Here is a 13,534-nt window from a genome sequence, read left to right on the forward strand (position 1 = left end):
AAATGTTATTTGAAGAGCTAAAAGCGGAGTTCTTTCTAGGGCGAGAACTCGTCTGGGCTCAGCAAAACATGTTATAAACCATTTGTACTGGGTCAAATAGTGGGTCCTCAAGACTCACATCCACTAATCACGTTAAGATGAAGTCATAATGGATTAGGGAAGGTCCTAAATCCAATATGACTGGTGTCCTTGTAAGGAGAGTAAGGAGAGGGAGATCTGGAAATACACCGACTCCCACAGAGGGAAGAAGCCCACGACAACGTGACATCAAAGCAGAGAATGTCAGAGGGGCGGCCACAAGCCGAGGAAGGACAGGGATTGCCAGCAATGACCAGCAGCCAGGAAGAGGCAAGGAAGGATTCTTCCCTATCCCCCACTGACACCTTGATTTTGAACTCCTAGTCTCCGGAACCGCGAGAGAATACATTTCTGTGGTTTTCAGCCCCCTGGTTTGTGACACATGCTGCCCCACCTCTAGGAAACGAAGACGCCATTTGAGCAAAGACAGATCAGTGGACAAAATTGGAAAGAAGAGGACCGAGCAAAGATAGGCCTGAAGGGCTCCGCGTGAGAAGAGGAGAAACCGAAGTGGGCAGAGGTGGAGGTCGTACGGAATCCTGGGGGGGGCGGGGGAGGGGATTGGGGGGAAGCTGACACCCCAGCAGGAAACCGTGTGAGGGAAAACATGACAAACATGGGATTTGTCGCTGGCGAAGATTGCAGAGGGGCTTTAAGAATCTGTAACTTGTCTGCTGAATTTTAAGACGGCAGAATCAATAACTTTTCCCCTCCCTTCTTGTATCAAAAATCACTCTCAAACGAGAAGGAAAAAAGCAAATACATCTTTGATGCGCCTTCTGTAACCCTGAACTGCAATATGTGAAAATGGAAAACAGGCAAAGGAACTAGAAGGGGGAATGGATGGACAAAGGGACAGATTTTTTTTTTTAATGTTTATTTATTATTGAGAGACAGAGAGAGAGCATGAGCAGGGGAGGGGCAGAGAGAGGAGGAGACCCAGAATTGGAAGCAGGCTCCAGGCTCTGAGCTGTCAGCACAGTGCCCGACGTGGGGCTCGAACCCATGAACCGTGAGATCATGACCTGAGCCGAAGTCGGATGCTTAACCGACTGAGCCACCCAGGCACCCCAGGGACAGATTTTTAAAGGGCTGATTCCTCATGTACCAAAAGAGGAAGCCAAGCGACAAAGCTCAAAATGATTGACTCAATAGATGGTGGTATATGGGAGTTTATACCTGAAGAAAACCCTAGAAAGGTGGTTGACTTTCAGAGAGGAAGTAGGAAGGGAGGTGAACAGGGTATTACTATTATTTACTCTTGGTTTTGTATTGTTTAGCCTTCATTGACTGTTAAAACTTTTGATGTGATACTTTGATTTAAAAAAGCAGGTTTTTATTTAAAAAAAAATTGTAAAAAGCAATCATTTAAAAATGTCTGTACCTTGCTGTGCCACAGTAGAAGAGCCCAGGCCATCAGCCACAGTTATATGTGCTGCGGTGGGAAATTCAGGGGAAGGGAAGAGTGTTCTCAAGGCTGGAAGGGCAGAAAGGGGCCGGCTGCAGGAGAGGCCGAAGGTGCAGGATGAACCCCAGTCCCAAACCCGGAAGGACAGTGACAGGAGGGACATTCTCTGGGCACAGCTGGAGAAGCCAGTTTTCAGATGGCGAGGACCACGGGACGGCAGCCAAAGAGAAAGCGATCGTGTAAGTTTAGCTCAGTGTCTCTCAAACTGTAACATGCGTGCAAGGTACCTGGGTTTCTCATTTCAGTACAGATCCGTCCGATAGGATCCTGCATTTCTTTTTTTTTTTTTTAATTTTTTTTTTAATGTTTACTTATTTTTGAGACAGAGAGAGACAGAGCATGAACAGGGGAGGGCAGAGAGAGAGGGAGACACAGAATCTGAAACAGGCTCCAGGCTCTGAGCTGTCAGCCCAAAGCCTGACACGGGGCTCGAACTCACGGACCGTGAGATCATGACCTGAGCCGAAGTCGGACGCTTAACCGATCAAGCCACCCAGGCGCCCCGGATCCTGCATTTCTAACAGGCTTTCAGGTGGTGTCAAGGCTGCTGTCCACACTTTGATTAACAAAGCTGTGGGCTGAAGCGGTCTGAGTGGGGAGGAAGGACATGGCCTAGGGCCTTGATGGGCAGGGAGAGGGAGGAACAGGTCTGAGGCTGCAGCAGCTGAGCTCATGGGACAAAGACCCTAGTCTTATGGGGCTAAGACCAGGCAAGCGGGCCATCGGGGGAGGAGGGGGACACGTCGAAGACAACTTACCTCCCATGGGGTTACCTCTGGCCAGCACCGGCAAAGCTCTCGGTGTTTTGTTCTGGGCGAGGCTGTCCCCACTGCAAGGCAGATTAAGAGTTGCTGGCAGTCCCTTGGCCTCACCCGCCCCTTCCTGTCCGCTCCGCGGAATGACATTCACTGACGGTCTGTGCTGGAGCCCTGACCCCGGGGGACTGGCATGGAGGGCGATGTCAGTCTGGGCTTCCGTACCCCTCCCCGACTCTCCTCCCCTCCCAACGGCCAAACCCTAACCCTTTGTCTCCTACATCCTCCCTATGCCATCGGCCCTTCAACAACGGCTCCTGTGCTGGGAAACAGGCTCATTCCTGCCTTTCCCACAGAAACAGTCTGAATAGTGGTAACAGTGCCACGCTAAGTCCGTTTAAAATAGTAGGTCAGTAGACACAATGGCAATGACTCTTATTTTGGGGGCGCCTGGGTGGCTCAGTCGGTTAAGCGTCAGACTCTTGATGTCGGCTCAGGTCATGATCTTGTGGTTTGTGGATTGAGGCCCGCATCCGGCTCTGTGCTGACAGAGCGGAGCCTGCTTGGGATTCTCTCTGTCCCTCCTCTGCTTGTGCATGCCCCCCCCATCTCAAAAACAAATAAACATTTTAAAGGGTGCTTGCCAGAACACCTGGGTGTCTCAGTCATTTGAGCGTCCAGCTCTTGATTTCAACTCAGGTCATGATCCCAGGGTTGTGGCATCGAGCCCCACATCTCTCTCTTTCTCAATAAATAAACAAATAAATAAATGATAAAAAAAATAAAAGGGTTTCCCATATGCAATCATTTGCTTAAGCACTACTGTATTTATCCTAGCAGAATTATTATCCCTACCTTTCAGATGAGGAGACCGAGGCGAAGAGAAGTAACTCGCCAAGGACACAGAGAATGCAGCTGGGATTCAAGCCAGGCAGCTGGCCCCACCATCTGTTTTCCTAAGAGGCTGTGCTCCCCGAACAGAGAAAATTTGCATCATATGTGAATTTTCGTCTGTAGGTAACAAGAGATGATGGGAGAGAGGGAGAGAAAAACAGCAACACTTTTTGAAACTGTGGATCATTACCTGCCACTGTGCTCACTTAGCCATGCCCTAGAGAGGATGTAGGATCTTCAAGCTATAAATCTGGAGTTCCCTTGGTCCATCCCAATTCCTTCTGGCTTGTCGGGCTCTAATGGAACAACATCCTGGGGCACCGAATTTCATTCTAGTTTAAAGACGTACTTAACCATGCAGCACAAATTCTTAGATGCAAGCCACCTGCTTTATCCTGTGTTCATCTGAAGCCAAAGCTGCCTGTGGCACGGCGGGAGAAAAGCTGATGCATGGGGCTTGCTGGAAAATAAAGTGGATGAGACTCCACTGTAGAATTATTTCTACTGTTGTAAATACATATAGTACTTCAGGTCCGTATTGGATCCCATGGGCCAGCCTGGGCACCTAAGCATCCCAGTACATTCCCTTGCCTCCCTGCCTTTCGCTGACTGGTCTCTCTTCTTGGCTTGTCCTGACTTCTTTGACTGGTGAATACCTACTTGCCCTTCAAAATTCAACTCAGGCAAGCATTACCCCGCCGGAAGGCTTCCTTTGCCTGCTCTGGGTGAACCGAACACCCTGTTCTGTGCCCCCCCAGAGTGCGTTGCTCTGCCTGGTCAGGTCCCCTGTCTGCTTCCTTCACCATTAGGGTCAAATCCTTGAGGGTAGGATTCTTATCTCTATCAAGTCTATGAAGACTAACCCATGCCTGGTTCCTAGTAGGCTTTGAACAAGGGTTTTGAACAAACGGATATGGAAAATGGCCAAGCATGTGCTGCCCCGCTATCAGGGATGACTTTCTCTTCTCCAGTGTGCACTTGCTCCCCCCGCCCCCCGTAATCTAAATTGTATTTCTACTTCAGCCTTCAGCTATGACGTCGTCTTCCAGTCCTTCTGCTACAGGTGCCCACTACACACCATCCTTCCCTTTCTCAAAGACACATCTCTCAGGTTATTATTTTTTCCCCACATTTGTCTTCCTGCCCAGGCTGTCAGCCCCTTAGGGATGGAAACCTCATCTGCTGCCCCTTCTAGCACTGACCACAGTGTTGGGTACTCAGTAGGCACCCAGCCAATGCTTGCTTAGTAAATGAACAAACAAATGAATTAGTGGACCGTTAGACTTTTCAGTTCCCCAAAGTCAAGACTTCCATTCGTAGCCAGGGCCGGGAGAGGGAGGCAAGAGATGCCAAGGGCACAGGATTAAAGACCTCTCTCCATGCAGGCAACAGAAATCAAACACACGTATTAAGACAAAAGCTGGCTTTGATTGGCTCATCTAATAAAATCACAAGAAAGGCGGGGCTTGGAGGCTCCTGGAACCAGGAATTCCAACATGATTGGAACTCTCTCTGTTGCTTTCTCTTTCCCATTTCCCTCTGCTCCTGGGTATCATTCTCTCAGACCAGCATAACTTATATTATAAAATCTCCAATTGGTTCTGTTTTTGTGTAGAACCCTAATACAATGCTGACAGAAGCTTCTGGGGAGAATGGATTCCTACAATCTCCTCCTCAGCCACCTCTAATCCTGCCATGCATTTGGTGTGTGGAGAGAGTGGCAGGAAGTTTCCCAGGCCTCCCCCCCCCCCTCCCCGTGCTCTGAGGCACCGGCTTTCATCTTTACCTCTTGGATCATGGTGTTAAGACCGTCCAGAGGGCACAGGGGGCCCTGAATGCTGCAATGTTCCACGGGTCCCAGAACACCTGCTCCACATCGTGCGAGGGAGGGACCGAGGCTGGCAGGAAAGTCGTGGCTGAGATGAAAAGGAACAGCTGGCACTCTTTCAAAGGGAAGGAGCAGACTGGTTTAGTCCTTCTTAGCAACCTCCCAAGAGCCGCCCCCCCCCCCCCAGAGCGTTACTGTTCTTTAGAGACAGCAGGGGCTTGAGGAGAAGGGAGAACCTGAGAACACAAAGCAGCCCAGCTGTGTCACCCCCTCCTCTCTCTCTGCACTAAGCTTTGCTCAGGGTACCTCCAGATTGTGAGTGAAAACTAAAGTCCTTGCCGCAGAGCATAGCTAGGACCATTGGAAAGATCTGGAACTCTGGCTGCCACCTGAGTGGCTGGCTGTGCCCTCAGCCAGGTTATTCAGCCCTTGAAAAAGTAAAATGTGCATCATAATACCTACCTCTTAGATATGCTGTGAGGTTTATCGAGTAAGATAAGGCAGGTAAAGCATTTAGCACAGTGCTTTACCCAATAGGATCTCCACAAATGCCGGCAGTCACGGGGGTGGGGGGTGGGGCTGGAGGGGGTGGGGGGATGTGAAGGGGGGTGGAGGGGGGCTTCTGCGATGTCATTCTCACAGAGGGAGGACGCATCTGCACAGGGGGAGGCCGACCACCCGGCAGACCTTCCTTCTCCCACATGCGGTGGTTCTCAAACTTCCGCGTGTGTGAGAATCACTGCTGGTCCAGGGAACACACTTTGAGAACCGCTCTTCTCACGGAGCCCAGCAGGCCTAGCTGCATGGGAGGGTCACCAGGGAGGCTTAGGCAGCCCTGAGATTCTGACTGAAGTGATCCTGACATAGGTGCCAGCAGTTTTTAACGCTCCCCACGTTGGCCCCATGTGCAGCCGCTGGAGGACCATGGCCCCAGTGCCGGTGTCGAGACAATGGCAGCCCTCACCGTGTCTGGGTCAGGGGACTGGGGTTCTGCCGGAGAAAGTGCAGCTCCCACACTCAGTTGCAAAGTTTTCCTCCCCTGGGTGCTTCCTCTCAGCCTCACCTCCCTTTCTCCATCCAAGCCACCTCCTCTGCCCATGTCAGGGTCCTGGGAGGTCCCCACCAAAGGCCTCAGCCCCAAGGTCCAGGCCAAGGCCGACTGGGGTGACGGGTCCTCTGCTGATTGGCTTCTATTTCTGGGTCCAAAGCTCTGTGTGTTGGGGTTTCCAGTGCTGGAGCCCTACCCCTGACCCCTGGATTTCCCTGGACGCCAGGCTCTGAGCTGGCACGGGTCCAGCTATCCTCATGCCTGCCGCTGGGCCCAGGGCGGGGATTGCCCCGGGGTCTGCTCGTCGTGGGCCCAGCTCATGCAGCTGGACTTCTGCTTCCTTTGTGAATCCTGTGATGTTCTAGGCATTAATTTAAAACACCAGAGGTAAAGCCTTATATTTAGATCTCAGAAAGGGACCCTCCTTACCCTTTGATGTTCACAACACAAATAGATCTTCAAAGGGTAGAATACTAACCTCAGCATCTCGGCCCCTTTAAAAAAAAAAAAAAAAAGCGGTCCATTGCTGAAATGCACCATTTCTAATTAGAGTTTTGCTGGGCTGAGGATGCTGTGGAAATGCACCTCCCATCCCCTCCCTCAATCCTCCCCACCCCGGGTTACCTCCCCCAAGGCACCTTTGATCTGGTCTCCCCACTCCCTGCCCCCGACCTCTCCTTTCATGAGACCCACTCCCTCGGACGACACAGCTAGGATCGCTAGAAAGCAGAGGCAAACTTCAGCCCCCCTAAGGATGGAGGTTTGTGGGGTGATTTCTTTTCCTTTAAATCATTTCTTGATATATTTCTGGGTCTTAGCTGGCATTTTTGTCCACTGTCTGGGGCAGCCCCAGGCCCGGTTCATCTCCTGTACTAGTCAGGACACGATAGGTTAGGCTGCTTAACAAGCGCATCCCCAAATCTCGGAGGCTTACCCCCCAAAAAGCGTTTCTTCTCGCTTAGGTTAATCTAGGCAGGGCATTCCTCCTCCATCTAGAGGCTGCAGTGTCTTGACACCATGGTCTTCAAAGTGGCCATGTCACCACGTGAGACAAAGAGAGGGAAGGGAAAGGCACACTGGCTCTTAACTGCTGGGGCCAGAAAGTGACACACGTCATCTCTGCTCCCCGTCTGCCGGCTCAAAGTAAGTGTGTGGCCGCTGTTATGCCCAGAATTTGTGATCCCCAAAGACCACCAGGGAGCCGAGTCCGATGCAAAAGCTAAGAGCCTTTATTCGAGCTAGCTCGAGCTCAATCCCCTACTTGCACTGACGCAGCGGTGAAATACTGAGGGAGACGGAGACGGAGACGGAGAGGGAGAGGGAGAGGGAGAGGGAGAGGGAGAGGGAGAGGGAGAGGGAGAGGGAGAGGGAGAGGGAGAGGGAGAGGGAGAGGGAGAGGGAGAGGGAGAGGGAGAGGGAGAGGGAGAGGGAGAGGGAGAGGGAGAGGGAGAGGGAGAGGGAGAGGGAGAGGGAGAGGGAGAGGGAGAGGGAGAGGGAGAGGGAGAGGGAGAGGGAGAGGGAGAGGGAGAGGGAGAGGGAGAGGGAGAGGGAGAGGGAGAGGGAGAGGGAGAGGGAGAGGGAGAGGGAGAGGGAGAGGGAGAGGGAGAGGGAGAGGGAGAGGGAGAGGGAGAGGGAGAGGGAGAGGGAGAGGGAGAGGGAGAGGGAGAGGGAGAGAGAGGGAGAGGGAGGGTTTCAAAAGCACAAAGGTTTTATAGGGATCATGGCCTTAGCCCATTGGCTGGGGAAGGATACAACAATGGCTGCCAAGATGTGGTCTGAGATCAGCGATTATCAGCATAGCCTGGAACTTGTTAAAAATGCAAATGTTGGGCCTGGTGGTCACAGACCTACTGAATCAGAAACTCTGGGGGGTGGGGCTCAGCAATCTGTGTTTGGACAAGTCTTCCAGGAGATTCTGATGCACCTGAAGTTTAAGAACCACTGGGTCTGAGGATCTCTAACATGTTTGGCTTCAGTGTATACAGAACATTTCTCACTGGGCACCTATTAACCATTGGCTGTCAGCCTTGCTGTGCTATATAAATACCTAGCACCAAACACCATCCCCAGAGACTCTGATTAATTGGTTTGGGGAGGGGTAAAATGCTCCCAGGTCATTCTAAGCCTGGACAGCGTTGAGGGCTCCTGCCTCTGGCCCCTGCTCTTTCAGCCACAAGCTGACCGTAGAGGAAGCGCATGGAATTTGGGGTGAACACTGATGACTGCATCGTAACTTCCCACGCGAAGTGGCTCAGGTAATGTACGCTGCTTTCATGACGTTGTCCTGGATTTCCCAGTAAGACCAGCCCAGGGTAAGGAGCGGGTGCGGTTAACTCTGCACTGAACCTCCAGGTCCATAGTCAGCAGCAGCGATGGGAAGTTTCCAGCAGGAGATCAGGAGGTTGGAGGAGAGGGAGTGCTTTTCCCACGTTGACATTTTTAATCCTCATGACAACCCTTGAGACAGATTCTACTATTTTCCCCAGTTTTCAGATAAAGAAACCAAGAAACAGAAAGGATTAAAACCTGCCGAGAACACACAGCTCTAAATGATAACATCTGGATTCGAACCCGAAGAGTCTAGCTCAAGAGTCCTGGCTCTCAACGTCTATCCCACTATGCCACATTCCAACCCACTTATTGGAACCATGAGCCTTGCTTGCCAAGTGTTCCTTTGACCTTCATCTTCTGGTTTCAGTGATCGCTCCAGCTGCAGGACCCTCCGCCCTCTAGGTCTAAGGAGGCTATAGCTGTGTGATCTCTGGGCCTCTGTCCACTGTGAGGCTTCTGCTTATCTTATGATTAAATAATGCCTCCTTTCTTTTCTTCTTTTCTTTTTTCTTTCTTTTTCTTTCTTTTTTTCTTTCTGTCTTTTCCTTTCTCTCTTTTTTTAAACTACCTGGTTCATCAAAGTATGGCCCTTTTTTGTGGGTTTGTGTCCCCCTCAAAAAGCTATGCTAACGTCCTAACCCCCAGTACCTCAGATTGTGCCTTTATTTGGAAATGAGGTGGCTACAGTTGTAATTAGGTAAGATGAGGTTATTATACTGGAAAAGGGAGGGCTCCTAAGCCAGTATGGCTGGTGTCTTTATCAGAAGAGGGAAGTCTGGACCCAGATATATTTCCTTTATCTTTATCCTTTTAAAAGTTCTCTTTGTTTTTGTTCTCAGCTGATATATTCAAGTGTCCCTTTTTTTTTTTGTAATGTTTATTTAAAATTTTTTTAATGTTTATTTATTTTTGAGAGAGAGAGAGGAGGAGGAGGAAGGCAGAGAGAGGGGGAGACAAGGAATCTGAAGCAGGCTCCAGGATCTGAGCTGTCAGCACACAGCCCGACACAGGGCTCGAACTCACGAACCAGGAGATCATGAACAGAGCTGAAGTCGGACACTTAACTGACTGAGCCACCCAAGCTCCCCAAAAAGTGTCCCTTTTATAGTTGTTCAAAAAGATCCATATATTATGTTTGGTTGTTACGTGTCTCCAGTCTCTTTTAATCTTTTTTTTTTTTTTAACTCTCTTTTAATCTGGAATACCCCTACAGTCATCTTTATTTAACACCACTAACTTGTAGAAATTGGGTTAGTTGTGCTGTAAAATGACCCACCTTCTGGATTTGTTTCTTTGCCTCCGTGTGGTCTCATGGAAGTCATTTTCCTTGTTCCCCTATTCCTCCGTAATTCCTGTAAATGACAGCCGACTCGAGGGGCACCACTGGCATTCGTGACAAGAACACCTCCAGGCGGTACCGCAGGCTGCCTATTGCCACACATCGGGACACACACGCTGTCCCACTTCCCGTGGCACTCAGATTGATCGCTGGTTCCAGGAGCGCAGCTTGATCCCTCTATGGTCAGGTCCCCCATCAGTCCGTCATCTGATGAGTTCACAGATTAGTCGTCATTGCCTGAATCAATTATTTCCCCAGGAGTTACAAAACGATGACGCTCTAATCTTGTCATTCCTCCCACATTTATCAGGACACATTCTTCTGCCTGTTGTTAAAAGAGCCGGAGAACCCCTCTTATCCACAAGTCTTGCTCTGAAAGACTTGTGGCTGTGGCTGACCTTCAGATTCACACCTACAAGATCCCATTTCTGTAACGTTGAAAAAGTTCTGAAGATTCTGCCTTCGACTCCAAAGGCAAGTCTGAGGGGGGGATTCTAAGAAGTATTTCCCCAGGGTAGCATGGCTGGTATGAGTTGATGGCTGTCTAAGGTATGTGATCATTTGGGGATATAGCTTCTGAAAGTTCTGCTTAAAACAGAAAGCAATCACATTATTTACTACCACCCCACACCCCCATACCTCCCCACCCCCCCCCGCCACCACACACACACAGATAATGCAAACCAGATCAAGAATTAAACCTGAACGCAGGATTTACTGTGTGCAACGTTCTTTCAGAAACCTATGTTCCCGGTTCCTGCCCTGGAGAACCCACTTCGAGAGAGGCCAGGTCGGGATGGTGACATGACCTCCTGCAAAGGGTTCTGGAACAAAACGCCCCCTGAAGTTCAAAAAGGAATCGAAGAACGAGGCTTTGAGGAAATCCTATTTCCTCTTGCTCACAATCTTTCCTGGGTTTGTGGCATTAGGTCCTCTGAACTTCCTTTCCTACCGGCTATCATGCGGATGGGAGTAATTGCCCAAGGATCACCTTTGGCTGTAAGGAAACAGGTTTCAGAACTGCTGTGGCTGCCCTCACTTCTAGTTGTCTGCTTGACGCTTCTTTGCTCATCTCTTGAGCTGCTTGCTTGGGATTAGCCCGACTGAAGGCAAGGTGTCATTTTATTTTTACTTAGGTTTACAAAGAATCGATCTCCAAAACAAATCAATTCCAAAGCCAATAAAGTCAGAGATTGTGAGAGGTGGAAAGGGGATGTGGGAATTTTGAGCTACAAGGGCATCTTAGAGGGTCTTTAATCCATTCTCTGCTTACAGTAGTGGGAACCGAGGCTCAGAGGGATGGAGTGCCTTACCTAGGACCCCATAGCAAAGTTGACATTTGAAACCAGGTTCTCCCCCGCTGGATCTTGAGGTCTCTCTCCCCACAACAGTGGACACATGAGGAGAAAGAGGTCTGGAGAGGTTCATGTCATTTGTCCAAGATCAAAGAGGTGAGCTCTAGGAGCCTGCTCTGTCCTAGGTACTGTGCCAGGCATGTAATTACACCACACTGCTTCCAGAATGAGTAAATGTGTCCTTCTTACCATTCTTCATGTGCCATGCAGCTGTTTCCCACAGAGAAGCTCATTAGATGTAAATATCCAGCATTTTGTCATTGCAGCCTATTTATCTCCTAATGGGTAAAATTCACTCACTGTGCTTTTTAGGGAAAATTTTGCATCTATCAAAATATCTTCCAGAGGAAACAACAGTCCTAGATTCTCCAAAGCATGCCATTTCCTTCCTGTGTGAAGTAAGAGTGTAAAACTTGGGGGAGTGGTGTTCAGAGGCCCAAGTTCAAGACCTGGCCCTTCACTCCCAGCTGAGTGACCTTGGCCAAGTCCACTGGCCTTCTCTGGCCTCAGATGCCTCCTGTGTAGAGCAAGGAGGCTGGATTAGTGATACCCAACTGTGCTTACACCAAAAGCCTGTTTAGAAAGATTCCTTCAAACACCAATGTTCTTGATGAATGAGTAATTTGTCTCTCCTCTTTGTAAAAGTTAACCTTAGATCTGTGAGGTAATAGCTTTCGGTCCGAATAATCTACCCCAAGAAGGAGGGATGCCTCCAGCCCCTAATAGTGAATGTTAACATTTAGCCTGCATGGTTTTGTCATTGGTAAATGGATCGGATGATTTCTTTCAGGCTGTCAGAATATCGAGAGCAATTCTTCGATCTCCACTCTTGCCTTGATGGAACATCCCTCACCCCATTCCAAGAACTCTTCTGATCTACTTGGCTAAAAGCTTCAGATAGTCCCCTGGCTCCAAAATTCTTAAGGGGGTAAATCCTGCAGTCTTCCTCGGGGGGAAATATCTGAAGTCCCATCTATGGGTCAATGCAAAAGCTTTTTAAGAATGTGGCTGGCAACCTTAGTATTTCAAACCAGGAGACTGGCTTAGTCTGCCTTCCTGTAGGCTGAAGGCAAGCCCTGAAACAAGGATTTAGGGTCATGCCACTTATTTGGGAAGTGCTGTGAGAGTGGGGCGGGGGGGGGGTGAGGCGGGGTGGGGGGGAAGGAAGCCAGTTCAGGGATATTAGTGAGTGGGGCTGCTGCTGTGCACAAGTGAGGCTCAGTCCCATGGCGGGGCAAGAAAGCTGGGGGTCTCCCCACCAACTCCCACCCTCCTGGGCTGCTCCTTGGGGTGAAGTCCTGGCACTTCTGACTCCTCCCAGGAGCACATGGCCTGAGACCCAGGACGCATCTGCTTTTCGGGAACTATCTGTTGGTGACCTTTAGGGTAGGTGGAGGGGATGCCGGTGGGACACTCACAGCTTTTCTGCAGACACTAGACCGAAAGCACCTGTTAAAAGTCATCGCAAACATCCATCCATTCGTTCAACAAGTATTGGCTGTTAAGTGCTGTTTCTAGGTGCCTGGACACATCCGCGAACAAAAGGGACGGAGAGCCTGCTTTTGTGGGGTTTAAATGCCAACAGGAGAAGGAAACACATAATATGTGATAAATACATGAATTATACATAGTGTTACAGGATAATATTCACAATAAATATGTGAACTATACGGTGCTGGAGGAGGGTGAAGGGGCCTGGGAGGGGGGCGGTGTCGGGTTCTGTGAGGAGAGGTTTTGGTCTTATTTTTTTTTAATTAATTTATTTTTTGAGAGAAAGAGAAAGAGAGTTGGGGGGGGGGGTTGGGAAGAGAGAGAGGGAGAGAGAGAATCCCAAGCAGGCTCTGCACAGGGCTCGAAGTCGAACCATGAGATCATGACCTGAGCCGAGGTTGGACATTTAACCAACCGAGCCACCCACGTGCCCTGAGAGGTTGTGGCTTTATTTTTTTTTTTAATTTTTTTTTTTAACGTTTATTTATTTTTGAGACAGAGAGAGATAGAGCATGAATGGGGGAGGGTCAGAGAGAGAGGGAGACACAGAATCTGAAACAGGCTCCAGGCTCTGAGCGGTCAGCACAGAGCCCGATGCGGGGCTCGAACCTACGAACTGTGAGATCGTGACCTGAGCTGAAGTCGGACACTTAGCCGACTGAGCCACCCAGGCGCCCCAAGAGGTTGTGGCTTCAAATGCAGAGATGAGGGGAGCCTCTTAAGAACAGATTTGAAGGAGGTGATGGGAGGAGCCATGAGGGAATACAGGGGGAGAGGATTCAAGATGGAGAGACCAAAGGCGGTGGAAACGCGAGCAGGCCCGATGCATTCCTGGAGTAGTGAGGGGGCCACCGTGCCCGGAGCAGAAGAGAACAGGAGAGAAAGTAAGAGGGACGCGGTCAGGGGTGGTTGGAGGTCAGATCATGGAAGACGTCCTGGGCCTTCGG

General features: G+C 50.0%; 1 long non-coding RNA gene across 1 annotated transcript; it reads right to left on the minus strand.

Annotated features, from left to right (window-relative positions):
• Nucleotides 1-3,162: 3,162 nt before the first annotated feature.
• On the minus strand, nucleotides 3,163-12,890 carry LOC115512746. The gene is made up of 3 exons (XR_004343553.1): nucleotides 9,679-12,890; nucleotides 4,982-5,138; nucleotides 3,163-3,312 (listed from the first exon to the last, which is right to left on the minus strand). It is a non-coding gene; the product is annotated as an uncharacterized LOC115512746 (long non-coding RNA).
• Between the last annotated feature and the right edge of the window lie 644 nt (nucleotides 12,891-13,534).

This window comes from Lynx canadensis, chromosome B1 (assembly GCF_007474595.2).
Source record: "Lynx canadensis isolate LIC74 chromosome B1, mLynCan4.pri.v2, whole genome shotgun sequence".
Classification (NCBI taxonomy): domain Eukaryota; kingdom Metazoa; phylum Chordata; class Mammalia; order Carnivora; family Felidae; genus Lynx; species Lynx canadensis.